This window comes from Rhinopithecus roxellana, chromosome 9, assembly GCF_007565055.1.
Source record: "Rhinopithecus roxellana isolate Shanxi Qingling chromosome 9, ASM756505v1, whole genome shotgun sequence".
Classification (NCBI taxonomy): Eukaryota; Metazoa; Chordata; class Mammalia; order Primates; family Cercopithecidae; genus Rhinopithecus; species Rhinopithecus roxellana.
This window is the reverse complement of record NC_044557.1, coordinates 92484839-92492154: the sequence shown is the minus strand read 5'-3', so window position 1 is coordinate 92492154 and position 7316 is coordinate 92484839. Positions and strand designations below refer to the sequence as shown.

The 7316-nt window shown below is 39.9% G+C and overlaps 1 long non-coding RNA gene across 1 annotated transcript; it reads right to left on the bottom strand.

The window, feature by feature from the left end:
* Positions 1-1842: 1842 nt before the first annotated feature.
* Positions 1843-3637, bottom strand: LOC104675664. The gene is made up of 3 exons (XR_749810.1): positions 3584-3637; positions 3255-3400; positions 1843-2677 (listed from the first exon to the last, which is right to left on the bottom strand). It is a non-coding gene; the product is annotated as an uncharacterized LOC104675664 (long non-coding RNA).
* Positions 3638-7316: the final 3679 nt, after the last annotated feature.

Below are 7316 nucleotides of genomic sequence, written 5' to 3'. Positions count from 1 at the left end.
TCTTGGTGTGGATCCAAGCCTTCTGGCTGTGTGGAGCCATCGTTTAATATTTATTTATTTGCTTTTTCTTTGAGACAGGGTCTCACTCTGTTGCCCAGACTGGAATGCAGTGGTGTGATCACAGCTCATGCAGCCTCTACCTCCTGGGCTCAAGCAATCTTCCCACCTTAGCCTTCTGAGTAGCTGGGACTACAGACACACACTACCATTCCTGGGTAACGTTTTAAAATGTTCTGTAGAGACGAGGTGTCACAATGGTGCCCAGGCTGGTCTCCTGGGCTCAAGCGATTCTCCTGCCCCATCCTCCCAAAGTAAAGCGCTGGGAGCACTTCGGCCACCACACCTGACCATCATTTAGAATTTAAACAATTAACCCATGGAGAGATAAAAACCCAGACTTCTCCCTCACGCTGAAAGTTTCAGGGATTCTCAGTGACTTCCTCATTTCCTCAGTTTCTCTCGTCCACTGCACAGATGAGGAAACTGGAGCACAAGGATATTAGATTACTTTCTTGAGGTTAACATTGTTGAATAGAGATGTGGTAGACCAAATAATGTCCCCCACAAAGATGTCCATGTCCTAATTCTGGGAACCTCTGAATATGTTATTTCACATGGCAAAGGGACTTCACTGATGTGATTAAGACTCTTGAGATGGAGGAATTATCCTAGATTATTTGAGTGAGCCCAATGTAATCACAGTGGTCTCTACAAGAGGAAGGCTGGAGTGGCAGTGTCGGAGAGGGGGATGTGATAACAGAAACAGTGTTGGGAGTGATGCAGCCACAAGCCAGGAAATGCAAGCGGCCTCTGGAAGCTGGCAGAAGCAAGGAACACACACTCCCCTAGAGCCCCAGAAGGAACTCAGTCCTGTTGATACCTTGATTACAGCCCCATAATTTCATTTTGAACTTTCTGACCTTCAGAGCTGTAAGATATTCAATTTATTTTGCTTTAAGCTGCAAAGTTTGTGTAAATCTGTTACAATAGCAACAACAAAGTAATACAATATGTAATGGGCTCCATTCTACCCAGTGGATGGAGTGTGGGTTCCCTACGTGACACTGAGGTGGGAAGACAGATGTGTAAAGGACAGATTCATTGCACAGGTAAGCCTCTGGGATGCCCTAAATTCTAAAGCCTTTGGCGTAATAGTCATGATCCATTACACTCTTTCTGAATTGCCATGGTCCCCACCTTCCCCCTGCCAACCTTCCCCAGGCCCTGGCATTGTGGCTTCCTCTGTTGAGGTCACACTATTCATCTGCGCCTTGAATGTTCAGTCCTCAAAGCTATTCCCACTGATTCCTCTACCTGGAGACTGCTTTTCCCCAGGTTCAATTTATTCAAATCATTCTTGTCTTTCGAGGTTAATGACAGCAGGAGGTTTTTATACATCTTGGACAATAGGACTCGGTCTTTTGGGAACTGGACTATTTATAGCATTTGATTTTCTAAAAGTCCTATAGGGGAATATAGAAGACTTTGTTCCTTTTTCAGCTATGGGGTTGGCACACATCAGATTTTTCAGTCAGAGATAGTCTAGCATGCTCCTAGGTGGGTGTGAGGGGTGGGAGAAAGGAGAACGTACTGTTATTGAACACTCCTTTCTGTCAGGTGCTGCAGAGGCCCTTCTCCTTTTTGTGCTTCTTATCCAGGTTGGCGAGCACATGTTTACCAGAATGAGTTCCAGAGCCAGAATGTTCAGCTTCACATTCAAATGTTGCCAGCTTCTAGCTATCTAACCTAGGGCAACATCTTATCTCTATTCTTTACTTTCCTCATCTATAAAATGAGAATAACAGCATAGGCCTTGTTGTGAGGATCACATAGTTAATGCATTTTTAATATTCTTTTTATTTTATTTTATTTGAGAGAGGATATTGTTCTGTTGCCCAGGCTGGAGTGCAGTGGTGTGATCATGGCAACCTTGAACTCCTTCATGCAACCTTGAATTTCTGGGCTCAAGTGATCTTGCCACTTCAGCCTCCCTTGTAGCTGGGACTACAGTGTGCACCACCACACCCTTCTGATTTTTTGTAGTGATGGAGGGTTATCACTATGTTGCCCAGGCTGTTGTCAAACTCCTGGACTCAAGCGACCCTCCTGCCTCGGCCTCCCAAAACACTGGGATTACAGGTATGAGCCACTGTGCCTGGCCCGTTTTTAACACTCTTCAAATGGTCTCTGACCTCTGGAGGATGTGAAACAGCTGCTAGTTGTTATAATAATGATCATCAATGTCATAGTTACAACATCCTTATTTCTTACTCCAAGAAAAAGATTTATTCCCATCTCTATTTTGGAGGTGATAACACTGAGGCTCACAGAGGTCAGTTGCATGTCCAAAGCCACAGGGAGAATGGATCAGAGCTGGCTTTCAATACCAGAGCTCTCTTGTAGTGCTGAGCAATTTCTGAAACTTTGTTTTCCTCTGTATGTCCAGGACACACAACACTTGGGCTGTCTCTTCCAGTGATCCGATTCCCAGGCCCTTGGGCCCTGTCAGTTCAGATTCCCAGCTTGCTTAGAGGCTCTGTCCTTCCATAATGAGTTCTCTGTCAATTACCAGCTCCTGCCCAGCAGCCTCCAGGGCAGTGTGGGCCAATTGTTCTGTCAGGCTGGGGACTGAGCAGAGCATCTCAATTTGGGCAGCTACTCAGTGGTCAATCACAATCTAAAACAGAGACATTAGGGTGGCCTTATGCCCGGTGATTTCTGGAAACCAGCCAGCCCTTCTCCCCAATAAGACACTCAATTTCTCAGCATGCAGTTTTCTACCAGACTTTTCATGCTAAGCCAAGCTAGTCCTAATTGTAATTGGTTCTGGCTAGTTCCCGCAGGAGCTGTTAAACCTTTTATTTGCTCACTCTCGGGGGAAGTCCTCCACCTTTGGGAACTACCCTTACATCCCTGAGAAAAGGTGTCTCCCCTGACCCTTGCCGGATCACATTCTTTCACTCCTGTTCCACCTCACCCCAGCCATCAGGAGTATCTTTAAATGGACATTATTTTTAATCTTCTAGAAAAATTAGTGTGCCCTGATTTCTTTGATAGACCTTAAGCCTCGGGCTCCAGACATCTGCTTCTCCGTAGGGAGTATTTGCTGGCAATTCGACCTTCTATTCAATAAGGAGTAGCCAGTAGAAGCCCTGCCAAATTATCCTTGCGCTTTCTACAGCTTTCACTGGAAGTTTATGGGGTTCAACATGTGTCGTCACTAAGTTTAAATGGCGCATTGATTTAGGATTTACCTCTTAGCTGGAGCTGGTTTCTCATCAGCCCAGGATCCTAGTAACTGCACAGAGCTGGAACTGTCTATGGTCACAAAACACTTGTCACAGCTATGATCCTATTTGGTCCTGAGAGTAAGTCTTCAAAGTAGCAGTTATTATTATCTCTGTTTACCAGATGAGGAAATGGAGCTTAGAATGGTTAAGTAATTTGCCCCAAGACCACGCAGTTATGACAGACCCAGGATTTAAACCTGATGTCATTTGTATGCCAAGCTTCTTGTTCTTTTTACTGTGTACATTTTCAATTGTCTGTTCATTTATTCCAAGCCTATTTATTGAGCGCTTACCAGACAATGATCTAGGCCCCAGGAGCCCAGCAGCAATGAAATGGTTTCCACCCTGGGGGAGAAAAGCAATGAACAGACAATATTGGAAAGTGGTGATTGCTCTGCAGAGGATTTAAATAAGGTGAGGCTGGTGGAAGTGTAAATTGGGACAGCCTCTGTAAAGAGCAATTGGGCAATAGCTAACAACATTTAAAATGTGCATCGACTTTGATGTGGCAGTTTGGCTCCTAGGTAATTTATCCTACAAACATGCTAGCACATATGCAAAGCAACTGATACGTGTACAAGGATATTTACTGCATCATTGAACTAGCAAAAAAAAAAAAAAAAAAAAAAGGAGGGGGGGAACTAATGTAAATGTCCATCAATAGAGAACACAGTGTATCCCCACAATAGAGCCCACTGCAACTACTAAAAAGAGTAAGGCAATTATAAATAGATAGATGGATAGAAATACAACAAGACATCTAAGATGTTTTGTCAAGTGAAAAAAGCATCTTATAGAACAGCATATTGAGTGTGCTGCCATTTAATTATGGGAAAAATCAAACAAAAGAATACATGTATGTTATTAATCACATAGACCACAGGAAGAAAGACTGTGTGAGAAAGTGGGGACAAAATTTACCTCCAGGGACAGTTGGGATGGCTGGAGAAAGGAGAAGGAAAGAAATGTTTGCTTTTTTTCCCTCCTTATATAACCTTTGCTATCTTTTGAATGTACATTTACTGCTTATTCGAGAACATACATTACATTTATTTGTCATTATAATTATTTCAATAATTTTTGGAGAACGGGGGGTGTTTGGTTACACAGATAAATTCTTTAGTGGCAATTTCTGAGATATTGGTGCATCTGTTACCTGAGCAGTGTACATTGTACCCAATGTGTAGTCTCTTACTCCTCACCCCCATCCCAATCTTCCCCCTGAAGTTTCAGAGTTCATTATATGATTCTTAATAACTTTGCATCCTCATGGCTTAGATCTTACTTGTAAGTGAGGAAATATGATGTTTGGTTTTCCATTCCTGAGTTACTTCACTTAAAATAATGGTCTCCAACTCCATCCAGGTTGCTGCAAATACCATTATTTTGTTCCTTTTAATGACTGAGTAGTATTCCACGGTATGTATATGCCGCACATTTTCTTTATCCACATGTTGATTGATGTGTATTTGGGCTGCTTCCATATTTTTGCAATTGCGAATTGTGCTGCTATAAACATGCATGTGCAAGCGTCTTTTTCATGTAGTGAATTCTTTGCCTCTGGGTAGATAGCCAGTAGTGGGATTCCTGGATCAAATGGTGGATCTACTTTTAGTTGTGTAAGGAATCTCTACCCACTATTGTCCATAGTGGTTGTACTAGTTTACAGTCCCACCAGTAGTGTGTTTCCTTTTCACCATATCCATGGCAACATCTATTATTTTTTAATATGGCCATTCTTGCAGGAGTAAGATGGTATCACATTGGGGTTTTGATTTGCATTTCCCTGATAATTACTGATGTTGAGCATGTTTTTCATATGTTTATTGGCCATTTGCATATATTCTTTTGAGAATTTTCTATTCACGTCCTTACCCAGTTTTTGATGAAATTATTTGTTTTTTTTTTTTCTTGCTGATTTGTTTGAGTTCCTTATAGATTCTGGATATTATCTCTTTGTCATATGCATAGTTTGCAAAGATTTTCTACCACTCTATGGGTTGTCTGTTTACTCTGCTGATTATTTCTTTTGCTATGCAGAAGCTTTTTAGCTTAATTAGGTTCCATCTATTTATCTTTGTTTTTGTTGCATTTGCTTTTCCGTTCTTTGTCATGAACTCTTTGCTTAAGCCAATGTCTACGAGAGTTTTTCTGATGTTATCTTCTAGAATTTTTATGGTTTCAGGTCTTAGATTTATGTCTTTCATCTATCTTGAGTCGATTTTTGTGTAAGGTGAGAGATGAAGATTCAACTTCATTCTTCTACCTATGGCTTTCCAATTATGCAAGCACCATTTGTTGAATAGGGTGTCCTTTCCCCACTTTATGTTTTTGTTTGTTTTGTCAAATACCAGTTGGTTGTAAGTATTTGACTTGATTTCTAGGTTCTCTATTCTGTTCCATTGGTCTACATGCCTGTTTTTATACCAGTACCGTGCTGTTTTGGTAACAATAGCCTTGTAGTGAAGTTTGAGGTTGGGTAATGTGATGCCTCCAGATTTGTTCTTTGTGCTTAGTCTTTCTTTAGCTGTGCAGGCTCTTTTTTGGTTCCACATGAATTTCAGGATTGTTTTTTCTAGTTCTGTGAATAGTGATGATGGTATTTTGATAGGAATTGCATTGACTTTGTAGATTGCTTTTGGCAGTATGGTCATTTTCACAACATTGATTTTACCCATCCATAAGCATGAGATGTTTTGGGTCATGCATGACTTCTTTTAGCAGTGTTTTGTAGTTTTCCTTGTAGATATCTCTCACCTGTTTGGTTAGGTATATTCTTAAGTATTTTATTTTATTTTATTTTATTGCAGCTGTTGTAAAAGGGATTAAGTACTTTATTTGATTCTCAGCTTAGTTGCTGTTAGTGTATAGCAATGCTACTGATTTGTGTACATTGATTTTGTATCCTGAAACTTTACTGAATTCATTTATCAGATCTAGGAGCTTTTCAGATGAGTTTTTAGGGTTTTTGAGGTATACAATCACACCATTGGCCAACAGTGACAGTTTTACTTCCTGTTTACCAATTTAGATGCTATTTATTTCTTTCTCTTGTCTGTTTGTTCTGACTAGGACTTCCAGTATTATTTTGAACAGAACTGGTGAAAGTGGGCATCCTTGTCTTGTTCCAGTTCTCAGGAGGAATGCTTTCAACTTTTCCCCATTCAGTGTAATGTTGGTTGTGAATTTGTCATAGATGTTTGTTTATTACCTTAAAGTATGCCCCTTTTATGCTGATTTTGCTGAGAGTTTTAATCATAAAGCAATACTGGATTTTGTCAAATGCTTTTTGTGCATCTATTGAGATGATCATATGATTTTTGTTTTTAATTCTGTTTGTGTAATGAATTGCATTTATTGACTTGTGTAAACCAACTCTGCATCCCTGGTATGAATTCTACTGGGTTATGGTGGATTATCTTTTTGATATGCTGTTCAATTCAGTTAGCTAGTATTTTGTTGAGGATTTTTGCATCTATGTTCATCAGGGATGTTGATCTGTAATTTTCTCTTTTTGTTATGTGCTTTCCTGGTTTTGGTATTAGGGTGAGAATGGTTTCATAGAATAGTTTAGGAAGGATTCCTTCTTTCTCTATCTTTTGAAATAATTTCAGTAGAATTGATACCAATTCTTTGAATGTCTGATATAATGCAGCTGTGAATTCATCTGATCCTGGACTGTTTTTATTGGCAATTTTTAAAATTAGTGTTTCAATCTTGCTATTGTTATTGGTCTGTTCAGAGTTTCTATTTCTTCTTGGTTTAAATCTAGGAAGGTTGTATATTTCCAGGAGTTTATCTGTTGCTTCTAGGTTTCCTAGTTTGTGTACGTAACAATGTTCATAGTAGTTTTGAATGATCTTTTGTATTTCTGTGGTATTGGTTGTAATATCTCCCGTTTCACTTCCAATTGAGCGTATTTGGATCTTCTCTCTTATTTTTTTGGTTAATCTTGCTAATGGTGTATCAATTTTATGTACTTTTTAAAAGAATCAGCTTCTTGTTTTCTCTCTTTTTTGTTTGTTT